The 15,810-nt window shown below is 45.3% G+C and overlaps 1 long non-coding RNA gene across 1 annotated transcript; it reads left to right on the forward strand.

Moving 5' to 3' along the window:
* Window positions 1-598: 598 nt before the first annotated feature.
* On the forward strand, window positions 599-10,375 carry LOC123603827. The gene is made up of 2 exons (XR_006715060.1): window positions 599-828; window positions 9,895-10,375. It is a non-coding gene; the product is annotated as an uncharacterized LOC123603827 (long non-coding RNA).
* Window positions 10,376-15,810: the final 5,435 nt, after the last annotated feature.

Here is a 15,810-nt window from a genome sequence, read left to right on the forward strand (position 1 = left end):
GCAGATTCTTCAGGCTGAGTGACGAAACAGTCACTTAGTGAGACTTCTTGAATATTTAACCTGGGGATTACCATGCTAGGACATTTAGTAAGAATGATCTGTGACCCCCAGGACCAACCAGACGTTGAAGGAGACAGATAGTAGATGTAATTGTCAATGTCCACCAGTCAGGTATAGGGATAGGAAGGAGCCTGTAAGGGGCACAGTGTGGGTTCAGGGTGCAACTCTGAAGAGGCCAACTCTCCTTTACAGGGGATGATGTGAAAGAACATGGAAGATCTGAACTAGATTTTTTCCTCTTTTTTCTCTTTATTTTTGCTTATTTTTTCCACATATCAGCATAAACAATTTTTTAATGCACACAAGTTTGGTGTGGTTTTATTTTTTTAAGTTTACTTATTTATTTTGAGAGATAGACACAGAGAGAGCCTGCATGCCCCGGAGCAGGAAAGAGGCAGAGAGGGAGGGAAAGAGAATCCCAAGCAGGCTCTGAGCTGTCAGCACAGAGTCCCATGCAGGCCTCGAACGCACAAAACCCCGAGATCATGACCCGAGCGAAACCAAGAGTCGGAGGCTTAACCGACTGAGCCACCCGGGGTCCCTTAAAGCAATTTTTAAAAATTGTGTTTTATTTCCTTTTTTTATTTTAATATTTTTTATTAAGGGCTATGAAAATATCCAGAAAGATAAATGAATGTGATGCAATGATATATGTCCTAATATGAAAAACTTTCAGTACATTGTTTTCCTTCACAGTGGCCTTCAAATCACAGGAGGCAGTGGTTCCCTGCCATTTCTTCTATTACACGCTGCAGAATTTCTGAATCAGTATCCCGCCCTCAGTCTTCTCATTTACAAATCAAATTCATTTTCAATCTGTTGTTTAGAGGGAGTGTATGTTTTTCTGTTCCACAAAGAGGACTTTTGTTTTCACAATCAGATCATAACGTAGGAGAGTCAGTTTCTCCCGGAGTCGGCTTCTCTTAGTGTTGAGGGAGTAACCCGTCCCAGCTTGGCTCAGCATTTCCACCAGAATGGTTCGTGACTTGCTCTTGGCAACTTTTTCTCAGAGAGGAAAGGTTGAAAGAGAAAAGAAAGTATCAATTTATTATCTTTCTTATGCAAAGTTCATATAAATCTCTGTAATAAATACGTAAGTCATGAAGTATGCCATGGGTTGTCACTCAAGTAACTAGTTGTAGGGATCCGCTAAGATTAGGTGACCACAGACAGGAACATGGCGATAAAACCCCCACAGTCTCCAAAATCTAAAAATTGTATTTTAGAGTGAAAGCACGTGCACAAGTGGGGGAGAGGGAGAAGAATCATTTTTTAAAATATTTATTTAGTTTTGAGAGAGAGAGTGGAGGGGAGGGGCAGGGAGAGGGGGGACAGAAGATCTGAAGTGTGCTCCACACTAACAGCAGAGAGCCCAATTCGGGGCTGAAACTCAGGAAATGTGAGATCCTGACATGAGCTGAAGTCGAACACTTAACCGACTGAGCCACTCAGGAACTGGGAAAGAGAATCGTAAGTGGGGCCGATATGGGGCTTGACATGAGGGTCAGTCTCACAACCTTAGGATCACGACCTGAGCTGAAATCAAGAGCCAGATGCTCAACCCTGATTCAGCCACCCAGGCACCCCTTGTTGTTGTTAGTTTTAAAGAAACAGTATCTTATTATTCACACCTGCACCTTGCTTATCTTACTCAACAATACCTTGTGAAAATCTCTCCAAGACTATTGGAACGGCTCTCATTTTTTTTTTGTTTTAAAGACTGCATAATATGCCATTGTATGGCCATGTCACCATTTGCTCAACCATTTGCTGATGGACATTTATTCAACCATTCACTGATGGGCATTCATTGTTTCCAGTGTCTTTGCAACTAATGCTACATTGATCATCTTTGTATTCTCCTTCCTATGTATGGGTGGTCCTGTTTCCATGGGGCAAATTCCCAAGGCTGGGATTGCTCAGTTAAAGGAGGGGTTTTTTTTTTTAATTTTAATAAATGTTGCTGGGTTATTTTCCAGGGAGGCTGCACCACCTCCTTCATTCAATAGTGTCCAATAATACCCAAGAGTGCACCTTTCTCCATATTCCTGCCAGGAAGTGTCTTTGCTCCCTTTAATTTTGGTCAGTGTGGTGGGTACAAAGTGACAACTTATTGTTACTTAATGTTTCATTTCCCTGTGTACTTGTGAATCTGAGTCTTTTAAAAATTACTATTTTTCCGGGGCGCCTGGGTGGCGCAGTCGGTTAAGCGTCCGACTTCAGCCAGGTCACGATCTCGCGGTCCGTGAGTTCGAGCCCCGCGTCAGGCTCTGGGCTGATGGCTCAGAGCCTGGAGCCTGTTTCTGATTCTGTGTCTCCCTCTCTCTCTGCCCCTCCCCCGTTCGTGCTCTGTCTCTCTCTGTCCCAAAAATAAATAAACGTTGAAAAAAAAAATTACTATTTTTCCATGAATTACCTATTCTTGGCCTTGCCATTTTTCTATGGGGTTGTTTGTCTTTTTCTTGTCGATTTGTAAAATCTTTTTGCATAGCGGAACTATTAACCCATGATTTGCCATTTGTGTTACAATTTTTTTTCTAAATCTACCATTTACCGGGGCGCCTGGGTGGCTCAGTTGGTTAAGCATCCGACTTCGGCTCAGGTCATGATCTCATAGTTATCGAGTTCAAGTCCTGCATCAGGCTCTGTGCTGACAGCTCAGAGCCTAGAGCCTGCTTCGGATTCTGTGTGTCTCTCTGCTCCTCCCCCACTTGCACGCGCGCGCTCTCTCTCTCAAAAGTAATGACAAATAAAAATATTTATTAGAAAAAAATAAGTAAATCTACCATTTACCTAACAACTGTGCTTATGTTCTATTTTCCCATCCCCAAACCATTTTAACTTTTTTCCAGCTTTATTGAGATATCATTGACATATAACATTGTATAATTTTAAGGTATATGACATGGTGATTTGCTATACATATAATTGCAAAACGATTCCTTTTTAACTTTTACATAGTCAATTTATTTTTTTTCTTTGTTAAGTTTATTTATTTATTTTGAGAGAGAGAGACAGCATGCACACATGTGCACAAGTGGGATAGGAGCAGAGAGAAGAGACAGAATCCCAAGCAGGCTCTGTGCCATCAGCGCGGAGCCCAATGATGTGGGACTCGAACCCACAGACTGTGAGATCATGACCTGAGCTGATATCAAGAGTTGGCGCTTAACCGACTGAGCCACCCAGGCACCCTTATTTGTTTTTTTCTATTACAGCTTCCAGGTTTTTCAATCTTGGTTAATATTTTCTCACTCTTTTTAAAAAATTTTTTTAAATGTTTATTTATTTTAGAGAGAGAGAGTGCAAGTGGGCTGGGGAGGGGCAGAGAGAGAGGGAGACAGAATCTGAAGCAGGCTCCAGGCTCTGAGCTGTCAGCACAGAGCTTGATGTGAAGCTCGAACCCATGAACTGTGAGATTGTGACCTGAGATGAAGTCAGATGCTTAACTGACTGAGCCACCCAGGGGCCCCAATATTTTCTCACTCTACATCATGCATGCAGACTCCTAGATTTTCATACAAGATTTTATGATGTTTCTGAGATATAACAGACATGCTATTTAAGGCATTCAATGTGTTGGTTTGATACATTTATGTATGCAATATGATTACTATAGCAATGTTAGCTAACACCTTATCGTATCACATACTTATCATTTCTTTGAGTTGAGAACAGTTAAGATTTATTCTTTTAGCAACTTTGAAGTTTATAATACAGTACCACTTACTATAATAACTATATTGTGCATTAGATCTCCAGAACTTATCTACTAGCTGTGAGATGAATTTATTGTTTACATTTAAAATTTTAATCCACCTAAGCCTCATTGTTGTATATAAGATGAAACTCTTATTTTATTTTCTTCCATTTGGAAAGCATGCTATTGGGAAATCATTTTTATATTTTTCCCAATTAACTAAACCACCCCCTATGTTATATATTAGAATTTCATATATTGTGGGACTTATTTTTGGATTCTTTATTCCGTTCTGATCTTCTGATCGATTTGTCTACTCCCATATCAATGCAGTATCAATTTAATTACAGAGCCTTCATGGTCTCTTCTCACACTTGGTAGTCCTTCCTACCAAGACTACCACTACTGTGGTAGTCACACACAAGTCCTTCCTCACTCTGTTCTTTCCATACATTCCTTGGCTCTCGTTATCATATATAAAGTTTAAGATCATTGTAACCCAATTCAAAAAACTTTTTTTGAGCTGAGAATGGTTAGAAGAGCTGATTGAAAGGGAGAGCCTTTCAGAAGGTACAGCAAGGGCAAAGACTAAGCCGGCAGGAAACACTGGACTGGAGTGTGGTGGGTATCCTGTAGCTGGGGACCCAAGGGGAGAGGGAACAGGGAGAGGGTTGGAGGGGAGGTTCTTTACCGTATCCTGTTTTGGCACTTAAGTTATGTCCAACTTAGGGCAGTCACACTCCTAGTGCCCAGTTAGGTCCCGGTGGACCCGGAAGTGTGCAAGCAGCTACTAGGGCTGCAAATGGGTATGTGTGTGCTGCCACCTACTGACGTGATGAGAGAATGCAGTCACCTTCGAGTTTCCTGGCCCGCCCCAAGTTGATCTCAGATCCTGGTTTCCAGACCCCAGGCTCCCTCTCCAATCAATCTCCAACTCTGAGGAGGAGATGTGTAAGGGCCAACAGGGGTTTAATGAAGCAGTTGGTAGGAGGAGTCCTTTTTTTTTTTAAGTTTATTTATTTATTTGGAGAGAGAGAGAGAGTCCCAAGCAGACTCTCCACAGGCAGCGCGGAGCCCGAAGCAAGCGGCTCGAACTCAGGAACTGTGAGATGGTGACTTGATCTGAAACCAAGAGTTGGAGGCTTAACCAAGTGAGCCACCCACGTGCTCCATGGAGGGAGGAGTCTTAGAATGCACCCCCAGATGCCTGGTCAGAATCAGAAACTACCTCAACCCTTCTGAACCTGAATTTCTCCCATCCCCACCACACACCCTGATTTGCCAGGATCTGGAGCCTGTGGTGGGGCAATTCCTGCATTTCCTGAACCAGTCATCTAGTGTAGGAGACATAAATCAATCCATAAATTTATCTGATAAGTAAACAATTCAGGAGAAGCCCCAAGGTGCTGCCACTGAACGGGAGACAATCACTTCTGGCTGTGGGGTAAGAAGGCTCTAAGGGGGCAGGAAAGAACGGGGCTGCTGGAAGACATGGAATTGGAGGCCGTCTTTGGGGAATGGCTCCAGTTTGAGTCAGCAGGGAAGGGAGAACGTATACCAAGTGGAGGGAATAAAGAGGCCAGTGGGACTTCCATTTCTAGTAATGATGGGCTAAGTTATTCAGACCAACCTTCCCACTGAAAGCAACTGCAAATGCTTTATAAAATATTTTTTAAATCTCCTTAACAATAGCACAAATATATGACAAGAGAGTTATAAATTTCCATGGCAAAGCCTAAGAGAGAGTGGGATCCCAGAAAGGCATTAGAATATGGAGCAGAAGTGACCCAGAATGCAGAAAAGAGAGGCGAAATGAGAAAAGATGTTGAGAGACGTGGAGGATACATTGAAAATGTTTAACCAAACTTGATCTGAGTTCTAGAAGGAAATGACAAGAGAATGTGGCAAGGGCGAGATTTGAAAGGTAATGCCAAAGAATTTTCCAATACTGATGAGGCATCAATCCACAAGTCCTGAAAGCCCCGAGAATCCCAAGCAGAGCAAATAAAATAGAATGCACATGTAGATATATCACAGTGAAACTTTAGAATGACAAAGAAAGAAAGAAAATCTTAAGAGCAGCCTTCTCACCAGCAGTAATGGAAACTAAAAGACAGTGGAATGATATCTTGAACATGCTGAAAGAAAATAATTTCTAGGGCACCTGGCCGGCTCAGTTGGAGCACACGACTTTTGATCTTGGGGTCCTGAGTTCGAGCCCCACATTGGGCATAGAGATTACTTAAAAAAAATAATAAGTAACTTCTGACCGAGAGATCAAGAGTAAATTTTCAAACAAGCAAAAACTAAGAAAATTTGCCATTAGCAGAGCTTCACAGAAGGAAATTCTAAAGGATGCAATTCAGACAGAAGTGATCAAACATGGAAGGTCCGAGACGCAAGGAGTGAAGACTTGCACATGAACGTTCATCGCGGCATTTTTCATAATAACCAAAAAGTGAAAACCCAAATGTCCATAAGCTGATGCATTCGTAACCAAATTGTGGTCTGTCCATACAAAGGAATTGGTCACAAAAAGAATTAAGTATTGATACATGTTATGACGTGGATGAATCTTGACAACATTATATTCAATGAAAGAAGCCAAACACAAAAGGCCACATATCATGTGATTCCAGCAAATCCACAGAGACAGACAGAAGGTAGGTTAGTGGTTGCCAGGGTCTACAGGAAGAAAAGAGTGGGGAATGACTGCTAAGGAGTACAGGATTTCATTTTGGGGAGACAAAAATATTATGGAATTAGATAGCAGTGACGGTTGTACAATTGTGTGAATATGCTAAAAATCACTGAGTTGCACATTTAAAATGGTGAATGAGGGGCTTCTCAGTGTGTCAGTCGGTTAAGCGTCTGACTTCAGCTCAGGTCATGATCTCAAGGTTCTTGGGTCCAAGCCCCACGTTGGGCTCTGTGCTGACAGCTTGCAACCTGGAGCCTGCTTCGGATTCTGTGTCTCCCCCTCTCTCTGCCCCTCCCCCACTTGTGTGCGGTCTCTCAAAAAATTAATTAATTAATTAATTAAGGGGTGAATGATATCTCAATAAAAAAATAAAAATCTTAAAAAAGTGAAAAGATATGTACATAATCGAAAAAAGCATTGACGGGGTAAACAATAATACTAATGCCCAGTGAGGTTAAAAAGGAGAATTTAAAATGTACAACATAGGGGGCCTGGCTGGCTCAGTCGGTAGAGCATGCCACTCTTGATCTTGGGGTTATAAGTTTGAGCGCCACGTTGGGTGTAGAGATTACTTAAAAATAAAATCTTTTAGAAAATAAAAAAATAAATCATCAGGGAAATACAAATTAAATACAGGGAAGTACAAATGAGATACCACCTTCCACCAGTCAGAATGGCTAAAATTAACAACTCAGGCAACAACAGATGTTGGCAAGGATGTGGAGAAAGAGGATCCCTTTTGTGCTGCTGGTGGGAATGCAAACTGGTGCAGCCACTCTGGAAAAAAGAGTATGGAGGGTCCGCAAAAAATTAAAAATAGAACTACCCTACGACCCAGCCGTTGCACTACTAGGTATTTACCCAAGGGACACAGGTGTGCTGTTTCGAAGGGGCACATGCACCCCGATGTTTATAGCAGCACTGTCGACAATAGCCAAAGTATGGAAAGAGCCCAAATGTCCATCGACGGGTGAATGGATAAAGAAGATGTGGTATATATATACAATGGAGTATTACTCGGCAATCAAAAAGAATGAAATCTTGCCCTTTGCAGCTACATGGATGGAACTGGAGGGTATCATGCTAAGTGAAATTAGTCAGAGAAAGACAAATATCATATGACTTCACTCCTATGAGGAATTTAAGATACAAAACAGGTGAACATAAGGGAAGGGAAGCAAAAATAATATAAAAACAGGGAGGGGGACAAAACAGAAGAGACTCTGAAATATAGAGAACAAACAGAGGGTTACTGGAGGGGTTGTGGGAGGGGGGATGGGCTAAATGAGTAAGGAGCTTAAGGAATCTACTCCTGAAATCGTTGTTGCACTGTATGCTAACTAACTTGGATGTAAATTTAAAAATATATATATGTGCAACATAAATGATAAATGAAATTAAAGTATTCCACGGTCCAGGAGAAAGGTAAGTAACGGTATTGATTAGGGATGCCTGGGTGGCTCAGTCTGTTGAGCATCCGACTTCAGCTCAGGTCATGATCTCACAGTTCGTGTGTTCGAGCCCCGCATCGAGCTCTGTGCTGACAGCTCGGAGCCTGGAGCCTGCTTCGGATTCTGTGTCTCCCTCTCTCTGCCCCTTCCCCGCTCATGCTCTGTCTCTCTCTGTCCCTCAAAAATGAATAAACATTAAAAAAAATTTTTTTTTAAAGGTATTGATTAACTTCAGACTTTGATGCACACTGAAACTTTCAGGAGACGGGTCCAAACAACATGCCCTATATGTAAATATAAGATGTAATTTGTAGCGTCATCACTAAAAGAATAGAAACAAAGTCACAGAAATGGCAATAAGGCCTAGTGTGGCCCCTTTGGGGATCCAGTAAAATCTATTTACAGTAACACCTGGCTACTTGAGATTAGTGTTATTCGATGAAGCAGGCAGATTAGAAGAATCACAAACAGGGGCCCTTGAGTGGCTCAGTCAGTTAAGTGTCCGACTCTTGGTTTCAGCTCAGGTCATGATCTTATGGTTCGATTCATGAGTTCGAGCCCCGCATCAGCCTCTCTAAACACAGAGCCCGCTTTGAATCCTCTGTCCCCCTCTTTCTCTGCCCCCCCTCACTTTCTCTCTCTCTCTCTCTCTCTCTCATTATCTGTCTCTCTCAAAATAAATAAACTTAAAAAAGAAGAAGAAGAAGAAGAAGAAGAAGAAGAAGAAGAAGAAGAAGAAGAAAAGAATCACAAACAGAACCTTAAGGGTTGCCTGATTCACCCTACTCTTTCATACATAATTTCTGTAAGATGTGATTAGCTAGGTGCTGGGGCCACAGGGGTGCATAGTCTCTGCTTTCGTGGAACTGCGTGGCCAGGAAAGGGGGTGGAGATACGAACCAGAGCCTACCACCCAGGGACTGGCAGGTCAGACTGAGGAGCTCACTGTTGATGCCAAGAGCGGGGAAAAGTCATTGAAAAGTTTTCAGGATGGGACGTGATCATGCCAGCTGCTGAGCATAATGGATTGGAAGGAGATGGTGGAAGCAGAGAGCCTCTCCAGGGTTTTCACTGAAAGGCAGTGAGGCTGGAGCATGGTGGCCAGATGTGAGAGAGACAGTAAATGGAGAGAGAGTAATTGGGGGTGTGAGAAGGGAGGAGTCCAGGAAACTGAGAGGCAGAGGTCCAGGGATTTGCCAGCGTCCTCAAAGAGCTGGCGGCTGAGCCAAGGCTGAGACCAGACCAGGGTCTTTCCACCACACTGTTTGAGACATGCCGACACCCAAGTGGAAATACAGGCAGATGAGAATCAGACAATCTGGAGCCGGGAGGCCCAGATTTGGCATCCTCAGCCTGTATGTGATGGTTAAACATACAAGAGGCCAAGTTCTTTGTGGAAAGAGTATGTGGCAAAGCTAGGAACCTGGGCACAACGTCTGGGCTAGCACATGGAAACAGAACCAGCAAAGAGCAGAGCAGGGTAGCTTCTGGTTTACAGGCCACCAGCTTTACCACTGCCTTATGCTGGGCCTTTCCCCTAACCTCGGTGAGCCTTAGCTTCCATGGTGGACAGATTCTAAGATCACCTCCTCGTGTTCACACCCTTGTGTGATCCTCTTCCCTTAATCGTGGACAGAACCCAAGACTTGCTTCTTACTTTATAGAATATGGCAAAGGGGATGAGATGTCACTCCCATGGTTGATCACGTCATACAAAATGACTTCTTGTTAGCCAACCCACGCTCTTTGCTGGCTTGGTGAAGCAAGCAGTCACGTTAGGTGTGATGGTGAGTGTTATGTGTCAGCTTGGTTAGGCTCCATAGTCCCCAGTTACTCAATCACATGCATATCTAGGTGTTGCTATGGAGGTAAATTGTAGGTGCGGTTAATACCAACAAGCAGTTGACTTTAAGTAAAGATTAAGCTCGGTAATTTGGGTGGGCTTCATCCAATCAGTTGAAAATCCTTAAAAATGAAACCAGTTTTCCTGAGGAATAAAGAAGAAATTCTGCATCAAGACTACAGCATCAGCTCCCGTCTGAGAGTTTCTAGTTTGCCAGTCTGTCCTATGGATTTCAGACTTGCCAGCCCCCACAATTATGTAAGCCAATTTCTTGGAATGAATGTCTTTATACACACACACGCACATACATACACACACACATCCTACTGGTGCTATTTCTCCGGAAGACACTGACTGATACATTGGGAAAGCCCATGTGGCTTGCAGCCAGCAGCCAGCAAGAAGCGGGCCCCTCGGTACTGTACCCTGGAGGAAATGAATTTTGCCAACAATCTGATCGAATTTGGAAACAGGCTCTTCTCCAGTGAAACCTCCAGATGAGAAAACAATTCAGCAGACATCTTGACTGCTGTCTTGTGAGACCATGGCCCAATAAACCATGTTTGGACTTCTAACCCATAGGAACTATAAGATAATAAATGTGTGTTGTTGTTGTTGTTGTTGTTTAATGTTTATTTTTGAGACAGCGAGAGACAGAGCACGAGCGGGGAAGGGGCAGAGAGAGAGGCACAGAGAGACACAGAATCTGAAGCAGGCTCCAGGCTCTGAGCTGTCAGCACAGAGCCTGGTGCGGGGCTCAAACTCGTCAACTGCGAGATCATGACTTGAGCCGAAGTCAGATGCTCAACCAACTGAGCCACACAGGCGCCCCTAAATGTGTGTTGTTTTAAGCCATGAGGTTTGCAGGGTTTTTTTTTGTTGTTGTTGTTAAAATGGTAAGATTTTGTTTTTAAGAAATCTCTACACCCAATGTGGGGCTTGAACTCACAACCCCGAGATCAAGAGTCAGATGCTCTACTGACTAAGCCAGCCAGGCACCCCTGACGCGATTTGTTTTATAGCAATAGAAAACGAATACGCTTCCCCATCTGTAAAAGGGGGGAAATAACAGTAGTCACCTCATAGGGCTATTGTGGGGCTTCAGTGAGATAATCCAACAGTGGGCTTAGCACAGTGGTTGGCATACATTTAGTGCACAACAAATCAATAAATGTTAACTCAAATTTCTCCAAAATTATTTAGCAGTCGTCAAAGAATCAGAAACCAAAAGAGAAACGTCCAGATACCTGAAGCGCTTGGCCTCACTATATCTCGCATAAAGGAGAAAACTAGTCTTGATTATTTCTGAGAAGCAGTAGATCTCATGGAGTTTCAGTAAACACACTGGTGTCAGACTTATGGTGAGCCTTATGCTGCTCAGTTCCGTCTGGCTCCGCTGTCTGTCAGCTGTGTCGAAGAATAGCACCTGGCACATAGTAGGGCTATATAAGCATTAGCTGCAAAAGCAATATTATTATTTTAATTTTATTATGATGATTACTATTATTTGCCTCTATTATTATTATTATTATTATTATTATTATTATACTATTATTACTATTACTTGCCTCTAACTCTCAGCCCTAGAAATTAATATAGTACACATTTATACCAACTGAGCAAATAAAGGACGGACACTTACAATTCAGAGGTTCAGAAGTTGCTCTCTCTCTCTCTTTTTTTTAATGTTTATTTTTGAAAGAGCGCAAGCGGGGAGGGGCAGAGAGAGGGGGACAGAGGATGGGAAGGGGGCTCCGGGCTACAGGCTGAGAGCAGCCGGATGTGGGGCTTGAACTCACAAACCGCGAGATCATGACTTGAGCCAAAGTGGGACGCTCAACCGACTGAGCCCCCCCAGGTGTCCCAGAAGTTGATCATTTTCCATAAACTTCCTCCATCCTCGTCAAGGGATTCTGATTGTGTGATCTCCTCGGGGGTATCTGGGGATCAGGAAGGACTCTATCTGGTACAGAAGTTGGCGCGCACAGCATTTTGTCACCCCTTCCCCTAAATTCCAGTACCCTTTACTCTTGCTGCTGCCCCAGGTCCCCCAGATCCAGCAGAGGGCGCTGTGGCCTCAAAATGCAGCCCGCAGCCGTTAACTGCTGCCTTCTAGAGGCCAGACGCCAGGGAGGGAGGGTACCTGCTGGAGGGGTGGGCCTGACTAGTTGCCCTAACTCGTCCCTTTCTCCAAGCACTCAGCAAACTCCCCATCACCCACTGCTGGCTGGTTTTCTAAACCTCACCCTGCTCTTTGAAGGCTTCAGAGCTCTAGACCTCCCTTCTTAGAACCCCAGAAGCTTCATTTCAGCAATGAATCATATCGGCCTTATGCTGCTCTGTTACTGTTTCCAAATTCCATGGCAGCACAGCTATAAACCTCCGTCTGGCCCTCTGAAGGGCCTTCTGCCAGCCACCCACAGCCTTCTCTTCTCCAGTCCTGTTCCAATTTCTCCAGACAAAACTCACTCACCCCAACCAGCTTCTGCTTCATTCTGCTGCAGGGCAAAGGACTATTTCTTTCATTCAATCTCTCAGCTAACAATTGTTTGGGGCCAAGGTTCTCATCATGCAGAGATCCAGACAGCCAGCCTTGATTGAGCAAATACTACTATGTGCCACATGTTGTCCTAAGCACTTACATACTCTTCACAATAACGTATAAGGCTTGTTAGGCCCATTTTACAAATGAGACAAGGCACAGAATGGTTGAGGGACTGGTCTAAGGTCACACAGCTAGTGGCTGAGCCAATATTCAACCAAGAAGTCTGGTTCAAACAACTGGGCTTCTTAAACAACATGCTATCTCTACTTTTAGTACAGACATGGGGCTCCATCTCTGATTAGAGCTTCACTGTCCAATATGGTAACACTAACCGCATGACTACTGAGCACATGACTCATCTAAATTGAGATGTGCTATAAGTGTAAAATACACACTGAATTCCAAAGACTTACTTTGAAAAAAAAATACATATATACAATATAGCATTGATAATTATATCGAGGGGTGCTTGGATGGTTCGGTCAGTTAAGCATCCGACTCTTGATTTGGGCTCAGATCATGATCTCATGGTTCATGAGTTTGAGTCCCGTGTTGGGCTCTGAGCTGACAGTATGAAGCCTGCTTGGGATTCTCTCTCTCCCTCTCTCTCTCTGTGCTTTCCCTGCTCATGTGCTGTCTCTGTCTCTAAATAAATAAATAAATAAATATTTTTAAAAAATTATTATATGGATTACATATAGAAGTGATTTTTTTAATATATTGAGCTAAATAAAATATATCAAAATTAACATCACCTGTTTCTTTTACTTTTTTTTTTTTAATGTTTATTTATTTTTGAGAGAGAAAGAGAGAGCAAGAGCCAGGGAGGGACTGAGAGAACAGGAGACACAGAATCTGAAGCAGGCTCCAGGCTCTGAGCTGTCCACACAGAGCCCAACTTGGGGCTCGAGCCCACGAACTGTGAGATCATAACCTGGGTCAGTCGGAGACTTAACTGACTGAGCCACCCAGGCGTCCTTTTTTTACTTTTTAACACAGTTACAAGAACACTTCAAATGGTATAGCCAGCTCACTTTCTGTTTCTGTAGGGCAGAGTTATAAGATCTCTCAGCCCAGTGGAAAGACAGACAGACAGACAGACAAGATCTCAAACAATTCAAAACCAAGCGAAAACGCGGTGTGTGTTCTGAGAAGTGAGATCAAGGTGGTATAGGAGCCCAGGGAGGCTTCCAGCACAGAGTGACAATTCCAGAGGTGTGCAGGATTCCACCCCGCAGAGAGAAGCAGTGGGGACAGCAAGTGCCAAAGCAGCAAAGCAGAGGGAACCCCAAGTCCACCAGGGAGGCTGGGACATCTAGTGCTCCTGGGGGAGCCAAGGCCAGTGGACCTCCGACTTGGGGGTGGGGGTGGGGAGGGGCTTTGACTGTGGGGCCAAGATTCTTGGCAGCACGGAGCTCCAAAAACTGAAAGCTGAGGAGGGCCTGTGGGGACTGGGGAAATGGCCAGCAGGGAGGCTCTGGCAGGGTGGGGGGAGGAAGGGGGCAGGGCAGCGAATGGCAGGTCTGCCACCCTCCGCCTTGCTGCTCCCCGAGGGGAATGCAGTGACCCGACTCCTCAGAGGAGGTCGCTGTGGGAGGATAACTCTTGGGGAGCATTTCCTGCCTCCGGCTTGGCTCGCAAAGGCTTCCTGCCCAGAGATCCCAACACTTGACCTCCCTTAAATGTTTTCCTCCTCCCAGGGGCAGTGGGTGGCCAGGAGGACCTCACAGGCTTCTCAGGTCCAGAGACCCAAGCACCTCAGCAGCAAGAAGAGGCAAGATCCCAGGTGTCCCGACGTTTCACCTCCCCCAGCCCTTCTGAGGAATCTGGATTTCAGGTCTCCCAGTGAATCTCCTGGACAGATTCTGGAGGGGCTGACCCTGCCTTCCTCCCCTGGGGGCAAGGACCCAGCTTTCCTATCTTTTGGTCTGTTTACTCCTTTGGGCCCTTCAGCTCTGAGTGGGAACTCACATCTCTTCTTCATTTATGGGGCACTCTCCCCCACCCCCCCACCCCCTGCCCCAAACAGAAGTTGGGGGATTCGAATGCAAAAGGGGCCTACGTGCAAATTCCACAGGAAATAATCCTAAGTGATTCCTTCCCTAGAACACCTGGCGCCTCTGTCTACAGTTTCCTCCCTGGTTGTGATGTGAGACCAGGATCCAAGGATAGGAGTTTTGAGAGTCCACTGAAGGTTGGTAAAAGGGGCCAGATTTTTCTTTGTTATTTCCCAAGCCTAAACCATGCCCTCCCCACACATTTGTGTGGGTGGTGTAATATCAGTACTTAAAATGGAGGAGCCCCAAAACAACCCAGCTCATCTCTGCTGCAAACCTTGGGCTCTGCGTCTAAGTCACCCCTGTCCTATTGCTTTCTTAAATCCTGGAGACCTCTAAAAGACCACACCAGCCAGAAATCCTGCACTCCTCCAAAGCAGCTGCACTGAGAGCTGAGAACCCCAGGGGAGCCTCAGTCCCTTTACCTGGCCTTGTCCCTTGATCACCATCTGAACCACAATATTGGTATCTTGTCCCACCCTCCACATACTCTTTAAAGCCGGAAGCAGAATTCCCGTAGAGGATCAGTCTTCTCTTCCAGGGATTCTCACTCTCCATCCAAGGAGGAGGAAAGGTCCTGTAGGTTCAGGGAAGGACAGGCCTTATAGTGCAGACCCAGCAGGACAACATCACCACCTCTCCCCAGTCTGGAGCGCCCACTGTGCCTAGGGCTCCCCCTGGTGGCGTCAGGAAGAGACTACCAGAGACTTGGGCAGAAAGTAGTTACCCTGGAAGAAACTACTAATGGGGCTAAAAGGCTTGGAGATCTCTCTCCCCCCCCATTCTCTCACTCGTACCCCAACCCCACCCTTCACAGGGACCGGACACCAAGCAGTGGATTTGTGTGAGCCTAGAAAAGGGCCCTGAAATTCTTTTTCTCCCCATTTCATTTTCCAGATGGCACCATCTTCCCACTGCCTGGCTGGAGGTGAGTCCAGGCTCTGGGCTCCCAGCCCTACATGGCGGTGCCCTGAGTGAAAGGGGGAGCCCACTGCAGTGTCAAGGGTCAGGTCAACCAGGGAAGACTTTCCCGGAGCCAGGGCCTCCTCCCCTCCCTCAGCACCCTGTGCCCTACGCCACCAGCTCACACTCTCCTGGTCCTAAAATCTCTTCCTTCCATCTCTCACCCCTCCTACTGATCCAAGAGTTAAGCCTGACTCGGAGAGGGGTGGCAAGTGGGAAGAGAGGAGGCAAGGGGCCGTGTGGGTTGAGAAAGGGGTCCTCCAGCCCTCACAAACCCTGTCCCACCCCAAAGCACCCCTCTGGTTGCTGGGTTCCTTGGAGAACTCTAAGGAAGCCGACAGACTAGCCGTGAGCTGGGGGTGGGGCAGCGAGGAGGAGACTGGTGGGGAGGGAGGAGGGGAAGGGAGCCCAGGCGTGGAGGCCGGGTTTGGGAGGTGAGGGGCTCGTCCCCCCTCAGCCCCGTGGGTTGCAAAGAATTGCTAATTGCAAC

The sequence above is a fragment of the Leopardus geoffroyi genome, chromosome E1 (genome assembly GCF_018350155.1).
Source record: "Leopardus geoffroyi isolate Oge1 chromosome E1, O.geoffroyi_Oge1_pat1.0, whole genome shotgun sequence".
Classification (NCBI taxonomy): Eukaryota; Metazoa; Chordata; class Mammalia; order Carnivora; family Felidae; genus Leopardus; species Leopardus geoffroyi.